Source organism: Ceratotherium simum, chromosome 1, assembly GCF_057802395.1.
Source record: "Ceratotherium simum simum isolate JZ-2026a chromosome 1, ASM5780239v1, whole genome shotgun sequence".
Classification (NCBI taxonomy): domain Eukaryota; kingdom Metazoa; phylum Chordata; class Mammalia; order Perissodactyla; family Rhinocerotidae; genus Ceratotherium; species Ceratotherium simum.
The window spans coordinates 36,034,478-36,061,352 of NC_141900.1; the positions used below are offsets into that span (position 1 = coordinate 36,034,478).

The 26,875-nt window shown below is 41.0% G+C and overlaps 1 protein-coding gene across 4 annotated transcripts in view; it reads left to right on the forward strand.

Annotated features, from left to right (window-relative positions):
- Positions 1-26,875, forward strand: part of CDK14 (cyclin dependent kinase 14) — a 550,404-nt gene that overhangs the window by 374,251 nt on the left and 149,278 nt on the right. The window lies entirely within an intron of this gene.

Below are 26,875 nucleotides of genomic sequence, written 5' to 3' on the forward strand. Positions count from 1 at the left end.
AACAAATTTGCCATGGGTTAATTGTCATTAAACTAGGGTAGCTGCCAATAAAAGTTAGTTGTCATTATTGTTACTAACAGACACTCGTTTGAGTTGAGATGTAAGTATTACATTCCACTGTGGTGTATGCCCCAGAATGTGTGAGGGCGCAGCCTGGCTCAGGGTCCCGTGCCTGAGTGCCCGCCCACTTGCCTAGCTGTATGGAACAACCTTTCATAAAGATTAAAGATTCACTTTTGACTGGGACAATTGGGAAAGCCCCTTTCAGTTCTCAAAGTCTTTGATTTGTTTCTTATATCAAAACACGTTATCCTTGAAACTAAGTCCTCTCCACTGTCACTAATGTTTATTAATATACTTAGTGTATTTGCCTTCTGGCGTGCTGGTCTCCATCTAACAGAGGGTGTTCTGTGTAATGTGTCGTTTGACTTTGCCTTAGTCTTTTTGTGCTTTTGCTTGTTGTCCTTCTGCATTAGGTGAAATCCAAACACCTTAATCCCTTCTTATCTCACTCAAACTCACTCGTGCATTGTTCCTTTATTTCAAATCTGGTTGGTCTCCTTACTTAACGCCCTTATTTACCAAGCTCCTTCTTATCTCTTTTTTTTCCTCAGGCCATCACCCCTTCCTCAAAGTACCTCTTGCTTTCACTCTCTTATCCACCTTCTATCCCTTCTTCACCACTATGGGGTCTGCAGCCTCAGGATCTCTTCCATTACTGATCCCTCATTACTCACAATTCAGATCACACAGGTTGTACTTACCCTGTATGCCGTCTACACCCAGCATTGCTCACAATAATTACAGATACATCCAGCAGCATTCCTCTTCCCAGTAAACAGATTTTTTTCCAATAGAACATGTACTGGTTTTTCATACTCTACATTGTGGAATATAGATAAGACTCGGTTCTATGTTTATATACAAAAAGTATATGAACATCCACAAAACCTTTGTTTGCTTTTATAGGAAGTATCCTAAAATGATAATTGATGACATATATTAGTAGATTCTTATGTTTTTATTACATTTTGGGAAATTGATTGGGGGTTTGGGGTTGACATGTAGCATGTCAAAATTTCTCCCACTTAAAGTAATGGAAAATAGGCTCTTAATTAGCATTTTTATGCAGAACTTTGGCTTTTCAGAAGTGGATTGCTAACCTCAAGTGAGCAATGCCTATACTAACCGTCACTAAATAATAGATCCCTACTACTGTCACTTTGGAGGATGCTGTGTGGAGCTGCGGAGAGCCGCCTATGGGAAAAGCAGCCCTCCAGCCAGTCTCCACCTGCAGAACTATGCCTGCAGGTTAGCGCTTCTGCCCTTGTGGATTTTGATTTGGGAATATTTGAAATTTGACATATTTTATCTGCAAAAACATAATACTCTAACATGTTTCTACTAGGTACCCTTTCTACAAGCATCTTATTTTACTGTGATTCCTGGTGGTCCTTTGGGCCTCAAGAACTTAATTTTATGTATTCCTCAATTTTAAGGAGGACTATTCCAAACATGCTTTCCAGCATGAATGAAAATCCATCAAGCCATTATCATAGGTGGTGCAGTCAACTAGATGGATACTTACATTTATTAATTTATATTCTTTAAAGATTATACTCTCTCTAATGTTTAATGTGTGCCACATGGCTCCACATGGACTGTCAACCTCTGTTAAATGTGAGCTGTGCATTTTTACCACTCTTCCCCAGCCCACCCAACCCAGTCTCCAGTTGTATCAGATATTCGGTAAGTACTTCCTGAGAGGTTTGCAGTCCGGGTCAGAACAGAATTGCAGAGTGTGTTTGAAACCTAAACAAGGTATGATTTATCTCAGGCCTTACTGTGATAAATCCAATGCTACTATATGCCAGATGCCTTTTATATTCGCCATTTACAAGTTTTAAGATTTTGGAAACCAGATTCTATAGGAGGGGTGGGGTGGGGTGGGAGGATGTGTGAATGACTTTTTATTCGTTTGTCAAACTTTCAAACAAAACTAAACAAAGCATTGTCTACAGTAACTTCATATGTACAGTACTGTAGAGGCACAGAAAGTAACCTAGAAGGGACTTTTGTTCAAGCCTCCCACAAACATCAATGTGCCTATTGTTCCTATTAAGAAAAAGTGGAAAAGGAAATAAGAAACAAAATCTTTGTATCAAGGAAGAAGGCAGTCTAAATCCCAATGGGACTCTTGTTTGTCTGTTCTTGGGTCCCCAGTGATATTCCCTTTCTTCATTTTTCTGCTGGAATCCGTTTGTAATGAGCAAAAATGGTTTAAGGACACAGGTCTATTTTCTCTGAAGTTAATACTTCTTAGTGAGATACATTCCACTTTTCAAAAGAGATTGACCTAAGACTTTATTCCCTACTGTTTTCTCCAATATGGAAAGATTTTCAAGATATGTAAAAGAAAAAAGGCAAAGTACAAAATAGGTCTAAGTGCCCATTAGTGGAAGGAAGAGAAAATGTTCTGCTGAACATATAGATGGGGTGTGATGTCCAGGGAGTGCATGAGCATTTCCAGATGGTGGTTCCCACAAGGTTCAGGACTCGGCCTGTGCTAACAGACTCACTTTTTATTGAATACTCTTTTTGGGGAGGGAGGAAGATTAGCCCTGAGCTAACACCCAATGCCGATCCTCCTCTTTTTGCTGAGGAAGACTGGCCCTGGGCTAACATCCATGCCCATCTTCCTCCACTTTATATAGGATGCCGCCACAGCGTGGTTTGACAAGTGGTGGGTCGGTGGGTGCCCAGGATCCGAACCTGCGAAGCAGAGTGCGCAAACTTAGCCGCTATGTCACTGGGGCAGCCCGTATTGAATACTCTTATATGCTGTTAATTATTGTTATTATTTTGCTATTAGCATATGATATTTTCATAATAGTTTTTTTAAAGTTGAAAGTTAAAACAAAGTTTTTAGAGAGGAGAGCCCTTTTAAAACAAGACATCTCCTGGTCAGCTGTCATATAAACTTTCAGCTCAGCAGTAGGCTGGATGCTTGGTGATGCTCCCTCGAATGCTGGACTTTTGGTCTGTGTATTGCTTTTATTGATTACTTCAGCTGCCTGAATAGGTGTTTGTGCTTGACATAAACAGGGCAAATGGGCAATGCTTTATGATGGATGAGTGTCAGAGCTTCTGGAAGGGCTCTGCATTCAAAGAGCTCTATTAGGAAGGGCCAACACCAGTGTATTCTGTTATTACTCGGGTTTGGTGAGTAGGTGAATCTGTGCACAGAGATAACAGAGCATTTTGAATTACAGGACCACCAGGGTGCAAAAGCTAGCCAGCCTTCCAGATTATTTCCGTAACTAAAGAATGTTGCTACTAACCAGCTTCATTCAATTTCAGAGCTGGGATGAAACCAAATTAGATTGACTTTACATCAGCCAGAGGTTGTGCTGGCAAGCAAGAGACAAATAAATGTGGTGTTGTTTCCTAAACAGAGACATGGGGACAATGGTATTTCTGAGTGAATTTATTATATAATTCATGACATTAATGATGAGTAATTACAAACTGGATTAATTTGAAATCCTCAGTAGAAAAGACGCAAGAAGAAACAGAAAGAAAAGGAAGCCATCTTTGTTCAGAGACCTGAGGAGCATTTTGATGTTGCAGGAAGCATCTAGACCTTGGAGTCAGAACTCTCTATGCTTTTCCCTGATCCTCCATTTACTAATTGTTTGTCTTCATACAACAGACTTCACTTTCTGAACTTTGTCTGTATCATGAACACAAGAGTAACTAACTTGTTAACATCATTGTGATGACTGAAGATAATATAGATAGAGAGAGTCTAGCATATAGTGGGCCACAATAGTAAGAGTAACAGTACTGTTCTTACTGAAAGAGATATAGCAGCCTCTGTGCTAAGCTTGCTTCCGCTCGCATTGTCTGCATCAGCCCCCATGGACTGGCGCAGCTCTATGAATGGACAGCTCCATCCAACTAATAGCATCATGGGACTTGTTTCATGTCTGTGATATTAAGCTTTGACACTCCTTCTGCACCCTTATCCGGGGAAAATTACACCAAATAGACCCAGCTTTGATCTATTTTCAATTTTGACTGAATTATGGGCTATGATACTGTATTTTAAAGTATAGCCAGAGACTCCAGGCTACAAAAATTCAAACCCTTTTTAGTCTTTTCAGACCTTGGAAGTAGATGATGAGCCATTGTCAGCTCTACATTGACTTGGGCTTTCTTAGTTATTGAACTCCTGGCTTCAATTCACACCTCCATTCTCCCTTTAATCCTGTATAATTTTTTTGTAATGCCTTAATTTCAGAAGTGCATTTATGTATTGGTTTTGTTATTTTAGCAGAATTATGATCGTTGGTATGTTCTATCCTAAAAGCTGCTTTTAGTATAATGGTTACAAAGTATCCTATAGCCAACAAAAGGACTATTAAAACATTGATTATATCTTCCTTTGCTGCTTAGGGCTTTCTTCCCCAGCACACCAGTGCTGTGAAATTCCACGTCACTAAGACCTCAGGTAGACTACAAGTGCAAAGAACTCTTCCTGTTTCATGATGATGCTGCATAACAAACCAGCTCAAAATTCAGTGGCTTAAAATTATTACGATTATTTATTCTTATTTAAATGCTCATGAGTTAGTTGGCGTTGGCTGATCCAAGCTCAGCTCATCAACTACAGGTTGAGTCCTGGTTTGCTTCCCATATTTTTCATCCTCCTTGGACAGGTGGGCTAATCAGGGGATGCTTTTCTCTGGTGATGGCAGAAGGGCAAGAAGGGTGAATGGAAACGTGTTACCTCCTAAGTCCTAAGTTTGTAACTGCTCCTTTCGCTTCAAACTCCATTCCATTGGCCAAACAAGTCAAAGCGCCATGGAAGAACTGCAAAGTCATATGGCAGAGGGTGCAGTTACAAGAAGGGGTGAGGAATCAAGATCAATAATACAATCAACTACATCTGGCCTTGCCACTAGCCATCAAGGGACTTTGAGCAAGTCTCCAAGCCTCAGTTTATCAATGATTGCATTCATTCATGGCATTCATCAAATAGTTTTACCGTCTGCTCGGTGCCAGGCATTCTTCTAGGTGATGGAAACACAGCAGTGAACAAAATGGTCAGAAATCCTTGCCCACGTAGATCTCATATTCCAGTCAGAGAGACAGATAATAAATAAATAACGTGTATGTGTATACATGCATTCATGAGTGTGTAATATGTCAGAAAGTAAAAAGTACCATGAAGAAAAACTAAATAGGAGTAAAATAATTCACTTCTGCCTACTCCAGAGATTGCCACTGTTAACGGTTTGGTATTTGCAGTTAAGAGGATGGATAGTGGAGCCTGACCACTGGGGTTTGAATCCCTGCTCTTTCTTTTACTTGCTTTGTGATCTTGGTCATGGCTATTATTTGTCCATTGCTGCATAACAAATTCTCACAAACTTAGTTCCTTAAAGCAATATACATTTATTACCTCATGGTTTGTGTAGGTTGGGAGTCCAGGCATAGTATAGCTGGCTGGACTGCCTTCCTTTTCTGGAGTTTGGGATCTTCTTTCAATCTCCTGTGGTGGTTGGCAGAATTCAGTTCCTTATGGTTGTAGGAATGATGTCCTTATTTTCTTACTGTCAGCCATGGGCTGCTGTCAGCCCCTAGAGGCCCCCATAGTTCCTTGCCGTGTGGCTGTCTTATAGTACCTCTCACAACACGGCAGCTTGCCTCTTCAAGGCCAGTGGGAGAATCTCTCTCCAGTCTACTAAGTCTACTAAGACAGGGTCTTACATAACATAACATAACCATGAGAGAGACTCTCCCATCACTATTGCCATATACTATTGACTAGAAGCAAGTCACAGCTTCTGCCTGCATTCTGTGGGAGGGGTTTATACAAGTGCATGACTATTCAAAGGTCAGCTTAGAATTCTGCCTGCCACAACATGTTACTTAACTTCTCTGTGTCTCAGTTTCCTCATCAGTAAAATGGGGGTGATGATAATAACATCTACCTCATCAGGTGGTTTTGAGGATTAAAGGAATTAGTAGAAGTCAATCACTTAGACAATGCTGACAACAGAGAAATACCTATGTGTTAGCTGTTTTTATTATCTGTGAAATATGAGGGTTTTGTTAGATGATTTTTAAGATTCCTTCCAGCTCCAACATTATATGGTTTTGTTACAATACTCTGTAATGCAAAAATGAACAAAGATAGGAAATCTACTGATAAAAAAAACAAGAGAAAGCACAATAAAGGGACAAGTTGAAATTAACCTAAATAGACTGTATGTTTCAAAGAGGCAACAGTCATTTCTCCTTTATGTTGCCATCAGTGGAACCTCTGTAAGTCCTTCTTGATTTGAAGTTCTGTGGATTGGCTTGTCAAAGGGTCTTTTGGGGGACCAGAGGCCCTCTAAACAAATAGTGCTTTGTATGAAACTTCCCTAATTTTGGTCACCATACTGTTCTCTAAATTAATTGAAGCTTGTGGATTTCAAATAGAGCATTGGATAATGCCACTGGATTATAAATAACAGTTTGAGTATAGGTGCTAGTGCTGTGTTTGAGATGTAAAAGTGTGAATGGCTTTTAACCTAACTTGTTTAAACAAGAATAACTGGAGCAGTACAGCCCCTAAATGCTCTCTTCCACCCACATAGGGCCATGAAGAAAGGGCTTTATGGTCATCTCTCCAAGATGCCTTGAGGCAACAGGAAGGGTCCAGATCTTGCTGTTACTGCTTCCCCTTCTGACAGCCACTGAAAAGCGATTCCTTCTGAAAGTGATTCCTCCTCAACTAGGCAGGAAACTGCTTATTGCAATCTATAGAATCAACTCCATTCCCTGTCTCCCTGGGTGATGTATTCTGTCTGGAGTAGTGAGGAGCCAAAAGGCAGCTGCAGTAGTTGTTTATATCATTCATACTCTGTGTGTTTATGTTCTCTATGTAAAGGTCCATCATTTAGAGCAGGATTTCTCAACAGCAACACTATTGACCTTTTGAGCTGGATATTCTTTGTCATAGGGGGCTGTCCTGTGCATTGTAGGATGTTTAACAGCAGACATAGTCTCTATCCACTAAATGCCAATGGCAATCCCTACCCTAGTTGTGACACCAAAAATGTCTACAGGTGTTTCCAAATGTCCCAGTACATTTTATATATTTATTTGAATAGTAATGAATTTTTTAAAAAATAATTAAAACATGCATGATTTTTAAAAATTCAAACTGTACAAAATGGTCAACAGTGAAAAATATGTCTCTGGCCCCAGTCCCCCAACACCAGGTTTGCCCCTCCAGAGGCAAACATGTTACCATTATTTAAGTCACAAGAGATCTCCAGAGATTGCATTCAAATTTGTATAAATGCAGATATGGGTATCTGTTAAGATGCACAGGCGTGTGTATTATATTTTTATTAGAAACTTTTTTTTTGTATTTGTGCTTAAGATGAAAAGAACATGACTGGAATGAATCTTCTTTAGTTTGTTTCCGTTGTATTTTTTAAAAAGCTTTTCAGCTCTTTTTGGACTGATATATGGTCTCTTAAGAAGAATTATTTCCTGCACAGTAAGAAGCTGCATCCCCTTAACTTATTACCTTGGCCTCTGGAGCCTCTCACCATGATCTCTTTTAAGACTGATGCCGTGTAGCGCTAAGGGAGAACTCTTTGGGGCATCAATATTTTAAGCCCTGGAAATAGACATTATTCATCTAATGAAACAACTGAATCCTTCAAAAGTACTAACACCTGTTTTTTTGTTGGGAGTATGTGAACTGTGGTTTTTATTGATTTCCTTGTCCTATTGAGGACACAGCGTACTTCATGAGGTTGTATTTTTTGCATCACAGCACTACCTTCTCGCACAGTGGAATACGATGCTCTTATCAAGGCTTCTTCATTTATCAGTGTGCATGATTTACCGTTTTCGTAATAAATGCATTGCTGTTCCTGCTACTCCATAAATCTGTTTTCTATATTATAGTAACATAAATTTAAGTTTGATTTTTGTTGGTCTTAGTGGTGGTGGTGATGGTCATCTTCACATCAAGTTGACTTCCATGGCTTCAGCAAGATATATAATCATTCAGGGAAGGTTTTTCAAAATGACTGTTCCTACTCTTGGCAAGATGAAATAAGTACTCTCATACTCCTGATGGCATTATAAATTAACACAATTATTCTATAGAATAAATTAGAAAAAAATTAAAATATTCATATCATTTGGCTTTGAAACTAGACTTCTCAGAGTTGCTAAATAGTCACAAGGACACAAAGATTTCTAAATAAAAAGTCCAACAATGGGGAAATAGATTATTTTTATTATTACTACTACTACTATTACTATTAGCTAACAAAGTACCATACTAAGCATTTTTTATGCGTTATCTTACTAACTCTAACAATGTTGTGAAATAGGTGTTGTTATTATCCCATTACAAGAAAGAAAAGGAAAGTGTGTCTTAAAGAAGCTAAGCAACCCATCCAAATGGTAATGATAATGATGATGAGGATGGTGGTGATACTGATGGCAACTACCATTCACTGACTGCCACTGTGTGTCCATGGTATTTTAAGTACTTTACACGTATTAGTTTATTTAATCTTCTTACCAAGAATCCAATGACGTTGGTACTCTTTGTCATCCCCATTTTACCAAAGAGGAAATTGAGGCACAAGGAAGTTAACTAACTAGAATAAAAGAGGTTAAGTCACAGCATTCCAAATATTTAAGTTGGGATTTGAGTGCAGATAGATTGATTTCGGAGGCCACACTCTTATCATAATGCCTATCGAGCTCATGTGGTTGGTAGGTAAATGGCAGACCAAGACCCAAACTCAGATCTCATAGACAGTCTCTTAATCAGTGAGCAGTATAGCTAATTAGTTAAGCTAATTCCATTTGATGGATTGTCTTGTAGTATGTGATGTGATTATTTACTTTCTTTAGAGCTAAATGGAGTAGATAGAAAACACAGAGAGGTTATCAAGGATAAGATGAAATGAGTTCATTCATCATGTTAGGATCCTACCCCTAGCCCCCTCATTTCCCCTGGCTGCCTCCAGGATATGATGGTGACTTCCCAACCGGAAAAACGACAAGGTGGGGGTTGACAGCTTCATCCCAGAAAGAAGGATACAGAACCTAGAAGCAGTATTATATTAAGTAAGGAGTGTGGACTTCGGAGTCAGACATTCCTTTCAAATCCTGCCTCTTCTGCTTGCTTAGTGAGGCCTTAGTCAAGTCCCTTAACATCTCTAAGCCTCAGTTTCCTCATCTGTAACGTGGAGGAATATGACCCACTCAGAGGCATTGTTGGAGGATTAAATGAGATGATGTATCAACATGTCCTGCACAAAGGGAGCACTTGGTAGTGTGGCAGAGACCCTCCTTTCTCTCAGCCGGCACTCTCCAAACACCTCTTCCTAGGTTAGTAGCAACCCTTGAGTACCTAATGCTCTCATCTTACATCCGTGCCCCTCTGGAGTCTACAACTGTGAATATCCCTTGTACTCAACCAACTAAGAGTTTTCTACCCTCCCCTCACTCCAAACCCAGTCCAGCCTGGCCTCAAATGCAAATAATGTTGAATAATTTTAAAGTAATTTAAGAATTGGGGATACATGTCTTGAGGTGTTTTGTTTGCTCACCTGCATCACCATTGACACCATCTAAATAAGTGAGGTCTTCTTGGTCAGGGGTCGGAGGGTCTGTATATTTTCAAAGTGTTCGTTTCTTTTTTTTTTAATTGAAGTAACATTGGTTTATAACATTATATAAATTTCAGGTGTACATCATATTTCGACTTCTGTATAGACTATATCATGTTCACCACTGAAAGTCTAGTTGCCATCCATTACCATACACTTGTACCCCTTTACCCCTTTCGCCCTCACCCATCCCCTTCCACCCTGGTAAGCAGCAATCTGTTCTTGGTATCCATGTGCTTGTTTGTTGTTTATCTTCCACATATGAATGAAACCATACAATAATTTTCTTTCTCTGACTTATTTTGCTTAATGTCATACCCTCAAGGTCCATCCATGTTGTTGCAAATGGCAAGATTTCATCTTTTTTATAGCTGAGTAGTATTCCATTGAATATACATACTACATCTTTATCTCTTCATCCGTTGATGGGCACTTAGGTTGCTTGCAAGTCTTGGCTATTGTGAATAATGCTGCAATGAACATAGGGGTGCATATATATTTTCAAGTTAGTGTTTTCATGTTCTTTGGATAAATACCCAGAAGTGGAATAGCTGGATCACATGGTCGTTTTATTTTTAATTTGTTGAGGAATCTCCATACTGTTTTCCACACAAGCTGCACCAATTCACATCCCCATCAGCAGGGTACGAGGATTACCTCTTCTCTACATCTTCTCCAACACTTTTTATTTCTTGTCTTTTTAATAATAGCCATTCTGATGGGTGTGGGATGATATCTCATTGTGGTTTTGATTTGCATTTCCCTAATAATTAGTGATGTTGAACATCTTTTCATGTGCCGGTTGGCCATCTGTATATCTTCTTTGGAAAAACGTCTGTTCAGATCCTCTGCCCATGTTTTGATCAAGTTGTTTTCTTTGTTGTTGTTGAGTTGTATGGGTTCTTTATATATTTTGGATGTCAACCCCTTATCAGATATATGATTTGTAAATATCTTCTCTCAATTAGCAGCTTGTCTTTTTGTTTTGTTGACAGTTTCCTTTGCCATGCAGAGGCTTTTTAATTTGATGTAAACCCATTTCTAATCAAGTAACAGAACTTTCCATAGTACATGTTATTAAGAGAATCAAATTCTGTTTTACATTACGAACACGCCATAACAAAATGAATTGCCGTGTACTGTACTACAGTTGTACCTGCCACTTTAGTTGGATCTCTTAATTCTGAAGTCAGCAACAGAAGAGCCTATTAAGGAAGAAATGAGTTTCTACCATTTCTACCTGTCAAAAGATAGAAAGATACACTTTCAAAGGCCTCTTGGGGAAACCTAGCCCATCAGTTCAAGTAGGCAGTGGTTTAAGGCTTCCTCAGTGAATCATTTAGTAGAGGACAGTGAGTTTTATGACTTATGTCTCATTAAATTGCACTGATGCAAGCATGGTACATGGAATGAGAGAGTGCTGGAAATGATGGTGATTATTCTTGGACTCAAGTCTGGTACTTTAAGGGACTGTGGATGACCTTGATCATATGGTTGCTGCCACATTTTGACAAGGCTAGTAGGAGAAAGAAAAACACAAATGGATCTGTTTGTAAATTACAGTGTAGTCTGAAAATGCTTCTACCGAGGACAATCTTTTACAAGTAAGACTGTGAGCCAACTGCATGTGCACTGCCTCTAAAGCAATATAGCAAAATAAGAGCGGTAGTGAGCATTTTGTTCCTTTTTGAATTTCACATATACTAAAAGAATGATTCCCCCAGACTCTTAGGCAGCAGCACCATTGGACCAAATCCTAATTTTTTATCTTTCAAAAATGCCTATTCACCCTCAACCTCTGTTCCTCAACTTGTTGCACTGTGAGCCTGTTTTAATCATCAGAAACAATAAGGCAGAGGTGGCTGAATATTAAAAAAATCTAGGCGAGCTCTTTGAAAAGACTAAGTTACCTAACTTTTTTGTGAATGTGATCATTAGAAGACTTTGCCCCTTGGTTGGACTGGCCCTTTGCTCCTGTCTGTTGGCAGCAGTCTTGTAAGCCTGTCCTCTGTCCCTGGTAACCTGTCAGCAGGAGAGTGGGGGCACAGCAGAGAGGGAATGATGAGATGCTGCCTTTTTGAGAGATCAGAGGAGGAGCAGCTGCTGACAGCTTCAACTGTGTAGAAGGCCACACCATGTCAACGTCTAGATACCTAACTTTCAGGAAACTTTATCCTTTACTGAAAATAATAAACCATCCTGGCAATGTTTTGTGATGTGTTGATAATCCAGAGTGAAAACAACTTCTCAAGAAATAACAAAACAGGACGGTCTTATAGAAGTGTGATGGAGAATAGGAAGAAATACCTCTTGTTGGCCCAACCCCTGATTTGTCTGAGCGTCTTTAATCTCCATTTTGTCCTTCACATGAGGACAGAATTTGTGGTCAAAGGTCATCATATGTGTTTAAATTATTTTTTACAGTATAATCTAATGGGAGCCCGTTAGATCTCCAGAGTCCGGAGACCATCCCTTCTCCCCTCCCCCTGCCAGTCACCATTAGCTGTGTGACCCCTGCAAGTCACTCAACCTGTTCCAGACACCATTCGTATATCTCTGTATAAATCAGGGTTTATTATTCATTGTATCACATTTCATATTCATCTATGCTGAAGCCCCCTCCCCCTAACTGCTCTGAACATTGTAAACTCTCTGTCCAAACTATCGTGATGCAGGATAAATTAGAGTTTGTGTGTTTCTCACCTGGAGCTCATCTTTTTTTTTTCCTTGGCAACTTAGGCAGGCAAAAGATCTCTTGGTACCAACCGTACCCTTTCCTGTTCAACTGTGGAGATAACAGTAAGTATCAGTGTCTCAGTCAGTACTGGCTGCTGTAACAGAATACCATAGACTGAGTGGCTTAAACAACATTTATTCCTCACAGTTCTAGAGGCTGGAAGCCCAGGATTAGCTGCCAGCTGGTCAGATCCTTGGTGAGGTCCCTTTTCCTGATTATGTCTTTACATGGCTTTCCTTGGAGTGTGCATGACCAGAGATCCTGTGTCTCCTCCTCTTTCTACAAGGACTTTAATCCCATCATGAGGGCTCCACCCTCCTGACCTCATCTAATCCTAATTATCTCCCAAGACCTCACCTCCAAATACTATCACATTGGGGGATAGAGTTTCGACATATTAGTTTTGGGGGGACACAAACGTTTAAGTCCATAGCAGTAAGTGTTTGGAAAAACACTTAAGGGATGAGGAAGAATTAGGTATATATCTGCTTTAAAATTAATCTCTTAGTTGATTCATATATAACCCACAATGCATAACTGTCATAATTTCTAGTTATTGGCAAATAATTGGCCAAATATGCCTTTGATGCAGAAATGCGTTAAAATATAATGTGTAGTTAACCAGATAGCTCACAATAATCTAAGCTGGTGCTGATAAGGCTAAATTAACACCACTTTAGAATTTAAAATCAAGAATAACAGCAATTGGGGGCTGGCTCAGTGGCATAGTGGTTGAGTTCACGTGCTCTGCATCAGCAGCCCGGGGTTCGCTTGTTCGACCCGGGCGTGAACCTAAGCACTGCTCATCAAGCCAAGCTGTGGTGGCGTCCCACTTATAAAATAGAGGAAGATTGGCACAGATGTTAGCTCAGGGCCAATCTCCCTCACCAAAAAAAAAAACAACAGCAGCAATTGAAAGTTACGGCCAACTCTTTGTGCCACCAATGATGAGCCCATAGCTCAGTGTTGTCCAGGGAACTGCAAAACTCCAACCTCTTGATGTGCCGGGGTTTGTCAGGAGCGTCCAAAGTTGTCAAGATTTGCGTGGCAGCCATACCTCCTGAGAGATTACCTCATTTTCAACTCTGAGTAATTTACTAATTTTAGATTTTGAATACCAGATTTTAGCATTGGTATTCTCAATACCAGTTCTTGACCCACTGAATCTGTTAGGAGTAAGTCCCATTTGTAGGTGAAAGTCTGTGGTGGTGTATGTCAATTGCCAAGAGAGTGTTGCATTGGGAGGGGAAGTCTATTCTCCACCAGGAGTAGGCCTGTGGGGCCTGGTGGACCTAGGGCTCATGATGAAGGTCACCATTTATCAGGGACTGTCTTTTACATAGTTGTATCCTAGCTTCTAGCACAGCCCTTAGGAATAACAGGTTCACGATAACTTTTTATAAATAAATATGTAATAATATACACATATATTGAAATTGTAATAGTATGTATTTATATGTTGCAAAAACTATAATAAAATATTGGAAATGTAGGACATTCTATAGAACTATCTTGACCTAAATTTTTTAACATTCCTTCTGCCAATAAACTTACCAGAGGTTTAGTTGTAACCCACACATTCCTGCACATCCCATTCAAAGCTCTAACTATAACAGCATCTTTTTTTAGAACAGGGAAATGTATGGATTTCCTTTTGATAGGCAGGCCCTGACCTACATACCTCCAATAGAGGCACTGCTGTTACTCCCAGCACAGCACGGGAGGGAGGCTCTGTTCTGCTCTCCCTCCCCCCACCCCGACACAACAGCACAGGGGAAGGGGCACTTCCTGTCAGTACTCTTCACTGCTTCCAGGAACCCCCTGTTCTGCCTCTCCAGTGCCCCGTACTAAGTACAAGTAGATGCTTCCCTGAAAGAAGAGGTAAAATAGTTGTGAAGAGGAGAAAGAAAATACAAGCCTGTCACCTGGTAGAGCCACCCTTTGTTCAGCCTCCTGACCCCGCCTTGCCGTTGCTCCCCCTTAACCAGGGCTAAAAATACAGAGAAAATGATTCATACTTTGACCACCCTTTACCCCTTCTGAGAGAGCTCCTGTCGCTTCTCCCAGCTCACAGCTCCCTTTCTATTCTTGGCCTCAGTCTCCATCCTGGCATCCCCTGGGCTTGGCAGCCTCAGGCCAGCATGTTCGTCCTCTGGGCTGGAGGTGGTGCCCCAGACTAGAGCTTGGTGAGTCTTGGGGACAGGATCCTGTCCTGCTCCCTGGCCGCCTCCATAGGAAGAGTGTTGTGATTTCCACAGTGGCTGCATTTTTATCAGAAACGCTATTGTACAGAGTGGTTTGGCTCTATAGTGCTTTTGGGTTTGTTATGAATTTAACAGACTTTCGTGTATCAGCCAGGGGACTAACCACCATGTAGAAAATTGTTTCTTTGGGAAAATGTATTGTGAGTCCCAAACAGCTGTTGGAACACAACTCCATTTTTGGTGCCAATGTTTTATTTTTGCACTATGGAATTTTATAGCAGTAAGGGGATAATAAGATCTCTACTGAGCTGTCAACCTGCCATTTTTACATGATGCAATTTTCCTTCCTGAATCCTGGGCAGAAACTTATAAACAACACAAATGCCCATCAATAAGAGAGTGGATGAATAATATTGCATTCAACATAATAGTCACACAAGAGTTTGGGTGAATCTTAGCAGTATAATGTTAAGTGAAAAAAAATAATTCCCAAAGATTAGCTATAGCATTATATCCTGTATATAAAATTTAAAATAATTTAAATTAAAATATTTTATGATCTTTATAAGGACAATAAAGATATATAAAAAGGAAAAGTAGGGGCTGGCCTGGTGGCGTAGTGGTGAAGTTCAGTGCACTCTGCTTCGGCGGCCCGGGTTTGCGGGTTTGGATCCCTGGTACAGACCTACACTGCTCATCAAGCCATGCTGTGGCGGCGACCCACATACAAAATAGAGGAAGATTGGCACAGATGTTAGGCCAAGGCAAATCTTCCTCAAGCAAAAAGAGGAAGATTGGCAACATATGTTAGCTCAGGGCTAATCTTCCTCACCAAAAAAAAAAAAAAAAAAGGAGAAGTAGAGAATAATGGAATAGCGAATATGATTCAGGATGGAGCTCACTTCCAGTGGGGGAGGCTTGCACGGGGCCTGAGCCATAGGATTAGATATGGTTGTTGTTAAATAACCTTGTTCTTTCTGGGGGTCCAAAGAAAGGAAAACTAATAAATGCATTGTTTTCTCTTTGGTTTGAGGGATAAACAGTTCTGTTACTTTTGTCAAGATCGAATAAAAGTGACAAAATTGGTTTTCTTAGTAAATAGCTGTATGGGAGTGTCACTACTTGACTTTGAAACCAATCTAAGCATGTCCAGTAGGTCAGCGGAAGCATGGCAGCACCTGCTAGGGGGAAAACAGTCACTTGGCTGGTGAGGTCGCCTGGCTGACCACTCAGCTTCAGTCTGTCAATCTTTGCTGGTCTTGCATACATAAGATGCTTTAGGAGTCAACCGAGACGAGTTAACATTTATTAATGTTAATAATGTTGCTCCAGCATCTGAGTGATAAGGTGGGAAAGGCACCAGCCATAAGGTTGTGTCCTGGTTCTGTTCTCTCTTTCCAGGACCTCGACAGGTGCCCCTCTTTGCAGTATAGTTTTCTCGTCTGCAAAGTAGCCAATATTGTCCTGTTTTAACGAGTTGATCACAACTCATAAGAAATAATAGGTGTAAAATTGCGAACAGTAAAGCATGTAAAGTTATTATTGCTGCAAGTAGACATATTTCCACTTTTTCTGTTCATTTCATATTTTACATGTATAAAATGTCCATTTTGAGTGTCATTTATAAATAATACTTTGTAAATGGTCATTTTACTCTGCAGTAGGCTGAAGAACAAACATCCAAAGATATTAGACCCTAATCCCTGGACCTATAATTTTACCTTATTTGGAAAATGGTTTTTTCTGATGGGATTACGTTAAGGATCTTGAAATGGGAAGATTATCCTGTATTATCCAGGTGGGCCCTAAATGCAGTCATCAGCGTTCTTATAAGAGAGAGGCAGAAGGAGATTTGATACAGAAGAGAAGGCAGTGTGAAGACGGAGGCAGAAATTGGAGTGTTATGGCCACACACCAAGGAATGCTCTTAGCCACCAGAAGCTGGAAGAGGCAAGATGCGAATTCTCCCCTAGAGCCCCTGGGGGGAGAGTGACCCTGCTGACATCTTGGTTTCTGCCCATTGAAACTGATTTCCAACTTCTGACTCCAGAACTTTGAAAGGATTAAATTTCTGTTGTTTTAAGCCAACAAGTTTGCGGTTATTTGTTATAGCACCCACAGGAAACTAATACATTCATATTAACATGTTTTTGAAGTTAATATAATTTCCTAAAACACACTTGAGGATGTCAGAGTTTCATAGTGTTATGAATCAGTTTAATAGCTTTGTCATTTTTAATTTTAATGTAATAAAAATGAATATTTAAAATACTACATTTCTGAGTGCATAAGTTATAGTTATGCATTTTTGCATCTACCAATAATCAGCACACTGGCTTGCACACAGTCGATGCTCAGTAAATAGGAAAACTACTTTCATTCAAGAAAAAAGAAGATGGTGATCAATTTGGGCATGTGTTATATGTCATACGTGACACATATATGTTCATAGAATTTTAATTGGCCTCAAATTTGCAGCTGAAGTGAAGAGCATCAATGGATGAACTGAGAAGTTTATTAGTATTATTATTGTTATTCACATCCTGCCAGTTTCCAGAAATGATTTGAATGAAGCCTCTTGCTGTAGGAGACACCTAGGGTATAAGACTGTTAAAATAAGTACAGGAAAACAGGTGCTGGTGGATGACCTCTGGCTTACAGAATGTGAGCTCGTCCTCCATGCAGTCATTCTCACCTGTTGTAGTTCCTAAGATGAGGTGCCCACACCCCTGAACTTGAAATTGCCCACAACCTCACCTTTCTAAATGCCATTTGAACAAATAAGCTTACGTAGGTACTCTAGATGAAGGTGTACCTATGACCATAACTTCCTCTCTACTGCTTATGCTTTTTAGGGTGAAAAATCTAGTTAGAATGAATTGTTTAAAGCAGCGCTTCTCAAACTTCAGTGTGCATGTGAATCACCAGGGTTCACGTTGAATTCTGGGTTGTGTTCGTCAGGTCGGGAGTGGGGCCTGAGCTGCTTTCTGCCGGTGATGCTGATGCTGCTAGTTCATGGACCACACTTTGAGCAGCAGGCTCTAGCATCTAGTGCTCCTGCCTCCAGGTCCCTCTCCCTGGGTTCATTTTTCCCCATTTCGTGCCATTGCCTCAGGCAGTCAGCCTGGTTCTGCTGCATTTGCTTGGCAACATTGCACCCCTCCAGCTTCTGCAGCCTCCACCCTCGGGCTCCTGAACTGACATTTCCATCACTGTGGCTCCCACAGTGCACAGTTGGGGACTGACAGTCTGAAGCCATGTCACAATAACATCACTCAGTGAAAAGAAGAGAAAAGGCATTGAGCTGAGAGTGAAATCGATGAGGGAGTCAGAGTCAGAGGGAGATAGGGAATAGAAACAGTAGGAGAAAAGGGAGAGGGAAAAGAATGAAAAAAATGTAGTTGGAGGAAAATGTGTTTTAAATGAGCTGCTTTCACTGTGGAAGTTTCCAGTTAAGAGCATTTGCTAGAGTAGTTTCAAATTTATTTTTTAGTGATCCTCTGATTTCTCTAACCCAACTGCTTGTTTTGTTCATTCATCTACTGAAAATCTTCTGTGGCCCTCTGGATCCAGGCCGAAGATTTAAAGAAAAATAAGATCTCTAAACCATCTAACTAAAGTGAGCACCTCCAAGAGATTGCCTAGTTGGTTGGGCAAGTCAATGGTCCCAACGTTGCTGCCATTAGAATCACTGGGGAGGTTTAGAAAATTCCACGGACCTCGGCTGCAGCTCAATTAAATCAGAGTCTTTGGGGTGGATCCCAGTCTTTAGTATTTTTTTTTCATCTTTTTAAATTTTATTTTAATACTTCTCACATGATTCCTGTGTGCAGCCAACCACCACCAAGCCAGACTTTCTAGCAGGTGAATTGAACTCACTTTAAATAAAATTCTAAGAGCTGTCCTTTACTTATTTGGATTCCTTCTCATCTAAACTTTTGCCGTGTTGAAAACTCTGCACAATATTTTGGAAACACCATCTCTTTTAATCCAGCATCTTCAGTTGAGCAGCTGATTAAATATTCAAACAGCTGTCTGAAGCCCTGGCAGCTTTTCATTTTCTCAGTCCAGTGGCTCCCCCTGCTTGCCCTTCTCCGGCAAAGCTCCCTGCTCAGCCGACTCGCACTACAGTTTCTGCTGCTCTGTGAAACACAACCCCAAATCACAGCATTTTAAAGCAGCCTTTCTAGTCCCACATCCAACCTGTAGCCACTGGCCGTTGCCAAAAATGAACAGTCAGAACACTCTAACCACTTATCTAGTGGTACTTTAGCTCAGGCCTAGGGAATGATGGAAGAGAGGAACTATATAGATGTGTATGTATACACACACACAATATACAGGTACATTTACACACCACATACGTACACACACATGTTTTTCTTATCTTGCTGCTAGAAAATATTCTGATATCAGCCATTCATTGTGCTGGTTCCCTTCAAAATAATTAACACTGATACTTACCTTGGATAGAAAGTGGAGAAGGGAAGCTTTCACCCGTACCTTCTCTACCCTCCTTCATTTACTCATACCCTTTTCCTTATCCACTCACTTCTCCTCATCCACGACATAAGTTATAATTACAACCAGATGAAAACAAAGGTGGATGTAAATGTATGACCTCATCTTATCGCCCAAACTCTTTGTTGTAGTATTACATCAGAATTTTACTGCATATGACCCTTGTGTCTGTGGAGGCAGAATTTGATCTTATATCTGAATGCAAAATGTGGTGCAGTCCAACCCTTAGCTCTGATTAACCTCGTGTGGCTGTCTATTCCATTTTACACAGCCTTTGTCATCAGAATGCCCTTCTTTGTTGTATACTAATGTCTTACCCCATTGGCCTTGTTTTCCATCTGACTCAGCTCAGCATCGGTCAGTCCCCCATCGACATTGCAGGACTTGATCAGCCTATTCGAGGTGGTGTCCCAAGCCATTCTTTCTCGTTGAGGATAGACATTTGCAGTGCACCTCCTGGGACATGGGCCCACCACCCGTTGACCTTCCTGGGTCCATCCCATAGAAGACTGCCTTATTGGTCTTTGTCCTTCACAGGCAGCACTTGGTACTGGTGCAGCAATGCAGATAGTCTCTGCCTAGTATATAGTATGATTCAGTGATTAAATCTGTATTAGTTGTTTATTGATGCATAGCAATACTACCTCAAACTTAGCAACAATGCACATTTATCATCTCACAGTTCCTGAGGGTCAGGCGTCCAGCATGGCCTAGCTGGGTGCTCTGCTTCAGGGTCTTACAAGCCTGCAATCAAGGTGGCAGCTGGGCCTGCAATCCTAGGTGAGGGTCCCCTGGGAGAGATCTGCTTCCAAGCTCGTGTGGTTGTTGACAACATTCACTTTCTTCAGGCAGTTGGACTGAGGGCCTCAGGTTCTCGCTGGCTGTTGGCTGAGGCCACCTTCAGTTCCTGGTCTCGTGGCCTTCCTAACAGGACTGCTTGCTTCCTCAAAGCCAGCGAGGGAGAGAGTCTCGTAGCAAAATGGGAGTTAGCCTCTTATACAATATAATCACAGAAGTGACATCTCGTCACTTTTGCTGTGTTCTGTTGGTTAGAAGCAAGTCCCTGGTCCCACCCACACTCAAGGGAAAGAGTGTAAACACCGGGAAGCTGGGATTATAGGACCACCTTAAAGTCAGCCCACCCCAATCTCCTTTGATTTCTACTAGGTGGTCTCAGAGAATTTGTAGTCGGCTAAAAGTCATGAGTCTTTTTTACACAAATTGTTGCCCTCCAGGTCTTCCCATCTTGAACAATTAATTAACAGAACCTAAGTACTGGACTTCATGTTTACTGCTGTTAGGTTTCCCTGTTTCAGCCCGTTATTCCTACCTGATGAAATATTTTGTAGTCCTGACTCAGCCATCGGAATATTACACATCTCTTCTATTTTGTGTCACCTGAGAATGTAAGACATTTTTCTACGTCTTCCTTTAAGTCACTGAAGATATTGATACCTGGTACCTTTTATATATATATATGGGGGTGTGTGTGTGTGTGTCGGACTGGAGGGAGAGAGAGAATGAAAAAAGCCTTGTTTCTAATACTCAAAACCAGACTCCTTCTAGAGTCTGGTCAGTTGGCTGTGAATCATTTAACACCATCAGAGCCACTTTTCTCTGTCTGATCGTCCTGGGAACGAGATAATACAGCTCTTAAGAGCAGAATCTTTCTTGTCAAACGAACCTGATTTTGAATTTCAGCTCTACCCACTTGGTAATTATTTTTCTAGATAGTGAGCACACAAGCAGGTTAAGAGTTAGGAAGTTCTGCTTTCTCTCTGGCTCGTCTTTGAACTTTATCCCATCTGTTCCAGAGTGGAGTGTGTAATATCCAAGCTGAGTTCTGCTGAGCATCTTCACAAGTTTCATTTAGGATGTCTCACTGAGTAACCAGAAAAAAATCTTCCAGAACCTGAAGTAGTACAGCTATGAAGCAATCATTATTTTAGAGATGTTGTATGTGTGGGCTTTAAGAGTTTCTGTTTAAAAACCATAAAAGTTACTTGGTTGTTCTCTATTTCCTTTGATTCATTGCTAAGTTGGTTTGAAATCACCAGCACTGCTGTAGAGTGCGCATCTCATAAAATGGAAAACCCTCGTGTGGGAACCCAGCAGGTTCCACATCACATCATTAATACATCTCATGGGAGCTAGTTTTATCTGCATTTGATGGGCCAGATTTCCTCTGTGCTGGAGACTCTTGTCAGAGACTCCTCGACCCAGGAAAACCATTAGTAATCCTTGTTCTGCTTGAACCACGGGCATTCTTCAGGGAAAGCCCATGGAATCATTTTTAGCAGGCCTAGGCCCTGTGCTAAAGCAAAAACTAGGGGAAAAATGTGAGAATTAGTGGAATTATTAATAATTGGAAGAGTAAGTAAATATTTCTGACAAACACTAGTTCTTGAACTCCGAGCTCTGGTGCTTTAGATTCGCTTTTTCTCTGTTTGCAAAGTAGATGTTTCAGCAGAGAGGCCCTCTTTATCTTAGTGTCCTCCTCTGCCCGTCGCAGAGGCTTTCCTGATGGTTGGGATCTGTGCCAGCCCTGTCAGCCCATAGGTAAGTCTGAAAGAGTAAGTCTGAGGTCATAAACCCTAGTTCATCAGGGTCAGGCAGGGTAAACCTCTACTGATAAGGTGAGATAGTCCCTTGTTTTTCTTAACATATGCTAGAAGTCCAGGAAATCACAGACGTCCCCTTCTGGGACTGTATATGTGTAAATATGAGGAAGTAAGACTATTCCGTATCTCCTATTTTGGCATTTGTTTTCTGCTACCATGTCTATAACTAAAGAGTTCCAAATGTTTTCGCCCAATCTTAAATCCATCTCCCAAGATCTGTATCTGCATTTCCAGCTGCCCTTTACACATCCCCTATCTTGACCTGCAGGCATTTCTAACATTTAATAACCTTTAGTCCAGAACTAAACTCATTGCCCTCAGCCCCCACACTTGCTTTATCACGTGCATTCATGATTTCAGCTAATAGCTTCTAGTTCCCTGTAGAATGGCTCTTAAACAGTAAGAAGTGGATTTTACATCATGACTCACAATGCACACACGCACACACACACACACACAGGTATATCTTGAACAAAAGTTTCATAAAACAGTATGTATCTTTACCATGTGTGTTACTCTCTGATATCTTCTCTTTATTTCATCTTTTCAAAAATGCTGAGGTTACCACTCTAAATGAAATTTACAATCCCCCAATGGATCATGCAACTTGCAGTTTGAGAAAACTGAAACAGACTTAAAATGCACTCTTATGGGATTCAGTATCTGGCTCTAGCCTCCCATCCCTAGTCTCCAATAACCTAGTCTCCAATCCAGTCACGCCGAACTTCATGCTGTTAACGCAGGCAGACTCTTCAGTCAGTCAGTCATTCAGTCAGTCAGTCAGTCGACATTCCTTGAGTGCGTATTTGGTGCCAGGCACATGGTAGGCACTAGGGATCCAAAGATGACCATCATAGACTCCATTCTGAGGTCCACAGTCCAGGGGGGAGACAGATGAGTAATCTAACAATGATGAGGCAGTGGGTAGGTCCTAGAATAGAATTCTGCACAAAGCCCTAGGAGATCACAAAGATCTTGGACCAGAGAGTCCAGAAGGTCTTTCAGGAAAAGGTGACCTGTGAGCTGAAGCTAGAAACAGAGATAGGAGTTAACCTGGCTAATCGGGAGCAGGACATTCCAGAAGAAGAAACCACCATGAGAATGCATGGGTCATGAGCAGCATGAGAATGTGGAAAGTATTTTGACATAAGCCTTTCATTATAACCAGAATAATCTGCTGTCACTCCCACTCTTTCTTTTCTTTTTTAAAAAATTATTTTATTGAGGTCATAATAGTTTATAACATTGTGTAATTCCAGGTGTACATTTTTATTTATCGGTTTCTATATAGACTACCCCATGCTAACCACCAGTAGTCTAATTTTTATTTGTCACCATACATATGTGCCCCTTTACCCCTTTCACCCACCCCACAACCCCCTTCCCCTCTGGTAACCACTAATCTGTTCTCTTTATCCATGTGTTTGTTTATCTTCCACACAAGTGAAATCATGCAGTATTTGTCTTTCTCTGTCTGGCTTATTTTGCTTAACCTCATACCCTCAAGGTCCTTCCATGTTGTTGCAAATGGGATGATTTTGTCTTTTTTATGGCTGAGTAGTATTCCATTGTACATACATGCCACATCTTCTTTATCCATTCATCTGTAGAAGGGCACTTGGGTTGCTTCCATGGCTTGGTATGTGAATAATGCTACAATGAACATAGGAGTGCATAAATCTCTGAATTGTTGATTTCAAGTTCTTTGGATAAATACCCAGTAGTGGGATAGCTGGATCATATGGTACTTCTATTTTTAATTTTTTGAGAAATTTCCATACTGTTTTCCACAGTGGCTGCACCAGTTTGCATTCCCACCAGCAGTGTATGAGGGTTCCCTTTTCTCCACATCCTCTCCAACATTTGTTATTTTTTGTCTTGGTAATTATAGCCATTCTGACATGTGTAAGGTGATATCTCATTGTAGTTTTGATTTGCATTTCCCTAATAATTAGTGATGTTAAACATCGTTTCATGTATCTGTTGGCCATCTGTATATCTTCGGAAAAGCGTCTGTTCATATCTTCTGCCCATTTTTTGATTGGGTTGTTTTTTTGTTATTAGGTTGTATGAGTTCTTTATATATTTCAGATATATGATTTGCAAATATTTTCTCCCAATTGGTGGGGTGTCTTTTACTTTTGTTCATGGTTTCCTTTGCCTTGCAGAAGCTTTTTAGTCTGATGTAGTCCCATTTGTTAATTTTTTCCTTTCCCTTGCCCGAGTAAACATGGTAATCGGAAAGATGCTGCTAAGACTGATGTCAAAGAGTGTACTGCCTATATTTTCTTCTAGGAATTTTATAGTTTCAGGTCTTACATTCAAGTCTTTAATCCATTTTCAGTTAATTTTTGTGTATGCTGCAAGATAATGGTCTACCTTCATTCTTTTGCATGTGGCTGTCCAGTTTTCCCAACAGCATTTATTGAAGACACTTTCCTTTCTCCATTGGATGTTTTTGGCTCCTTTGTCGAAGATTAACTGTCCATAGATGTGTGGTTTTATTTCTGGGATTTCAGTTCTGTTCCGTTGATCTGCATGTCTGTTTTTGTGCCAGTACCATGCTGGATTTTTTTTTTTCCTGAGGAAGATTCACCCTGATCTAACATCCATTGCCAATCTTTTTTTGCTTGAGGAAGATTAGCCCTGAACTAACATCTGTGCCAATCTTCCTCTATTTTTTTGTATGTGGGACACCACCACAACATGACTGGTAGTGGAGTAGGTTTGCACCCCAGATCCAAGACTGCGAACCCGGGCCACCAAAGTGGAGCACGTGGAACCTTAACCACTTGCCCATGGAGCCGGGCTCAGTACCATGCTGTTTTGATTACTATAGCTTTGTAGTATATTTTGAAGTCAGGGACTGTGATGCCTCCAGCTTTGTTCTTTTTTCTCAGGATTGCTTTGGCTACTCGAGGTCTTTTGTTGTTCCACATAAATTTTAGGATTCTTTGTTCTATTGCCGTGAAGAATGTGATTGGGATTCTGATTGGGATTGCCTTGAATCTATAGATTGCTTTAGGTAACATGGACATTTTAACTATGTTTATGGCCAACCATTACTCAACGTTCACTCTCCCATTAAATGATCCTCTCCCATGTAGCTTTTCTCCACCTCACGCCCAGGTAGACTCAAGCACACCTCCCTCTGAGCTCTTGCCTTCCTCTCCCCACACCTCTGAGAAAACACTTTTTATGTTGAAGGCAGCTCATCACTGCCCTGTTCATCTGCCTCATCAGAGGAGGAGCACCTCAAGGCAGAGCCCCATCTCATCCTTCTGTCTCCTGTGAAGAACAGTAAATGTTAGCCCAGTGAAGAGATGGAGCAATAAAGGAACAGACATACAAGCCAGGGCACAGGTTTGAGGAGAAGCTGCTTAAAGGAATACGTAGACGACTTTTTAGCATCATAGCATGTCATTTAAGACTGAAAGGGACCTCTGATGTTATAAACCTGCTTATTTCCAGATGTGGGGACCACATTTTAAATGCTGATGGCATCCCAGATGTAATTTTCTTTTGCACTCTTTTATTTGCAAAAGATTGTTTTTGGGCTTTTAGAGAATACTTCTTTTTCCTTCTAACTTAAAAGTATCTTGGTAGTGGAATTTCTTAGTTAGTTAATATAAATGAAAATCCGACCTCAGAGACAGCACACACCCACTTTCCCAAGTGCACAAGTAGCCTATCATCTCCAACCATATATTTAACCCGAATTGCCTTTCCCAAAAAGGCTTTTACAGGAAGCAAAATTAATTTTTAATTCTTCTTCGCCTTCACCACTTTCTGCCCACTTTGTATTTCCTGTGCAAATGGCCCAGGAGTTGTAGGCAGGAGAAGAATTTGAGGTCTGGAATCTCATCAGTCAATGCTGTAAAAACTCAAAAAAAGTCTTATGTATTTTCTTTTTGGAGGTAATTTTTATGAGATGGCCATAATATTTGGTAATCATTTTGAAACAGAACACTGGATATGGATGAGGAGAGTGCCTATGAAAAAGTTTTGCTAGCACAAACGTTGTGGAAACAGGTAGTCAGGGCAACAATCATACTTTTATTAGGAGTGAGAGAATAAGGTTCAAGTTCTGGCTGGACTTTCCATTGTTTATGAACCTTCAGAGGGTCTATTTCACGTGTGATGGATTGGTTGTGATCGGATCATGATTTTGGGCTGAAAGCCCCTCCCTTTCGTTGCTAAAGTCCTTCATGTCCTTCGTGCAGAATTCAGTGTGAGCTCGAAGTGGAGCGTTCCCCAGGTGAGCTGTGAGCGCTGCCCGCAAACCTGGTTGTCCCCATCTCTTGAAATATGGTCGGAATTAGTGAAAAGAAAGGGGGACATGCCTTTTGCAGGGATCCTGTTAGTGTAGTTGTTCACGTCGGACACAATGTCTTTGTCTCTTTTCCTGTCTTACGGCTCTTCCAGGCCTCTCGCCTGTCTCCTTCCCCGCCCACCTAGCCCGTCGTTGTGTGGCCTGGTTTGTGTAGATCTGCCTATTAATGTTAGTATTAATCAGTGCTTGCAAAATTAACCAGTTACAATTTAAAAGAATTGTATTATCTGATCTCCTGAACCCAGATTCAGTGTGTCACGGAGGAACATAATGCATGTTTAACCCTGACTCACCAGAGTAGGAGGCAGTGAGTGAGGCACTTGCTGTGTGCCACCCTTTGACATCCCAGCCCTGTCCCCCTCAGTAAATAACCGCATAAATAATCAGAGTTCTGTATTTCCTTGTTGCCTAGTAGTACCTGCTAATCCTCAGAGAGGACGTGAACATGCTTCATTTCCTCCCGTGATATCTGCCCTTCGTCTTTTGCCAGCTCTGGCTTTACGTTTCGTCCTGTCTAACCTGTTTGACTATCCGTGTTGGTCCATCATAGTTTGAGTTACAGGGAGTCACTGTGGAAATAGCGGGCAGGCTAGATTCTCCCACATGGCCAGAGCATCCCTGACCTGACCCCGTGTTCTGTGGGTGCTTTGAATAACATCTAAGCCTTACAGAGTGCTTACTACCTGCCGGGTGGTGTTCTTGCCACAGGTGAGGCAGGTGCTGTTATCCTCTCCAGTTTCTGAGTGAGGGAATTG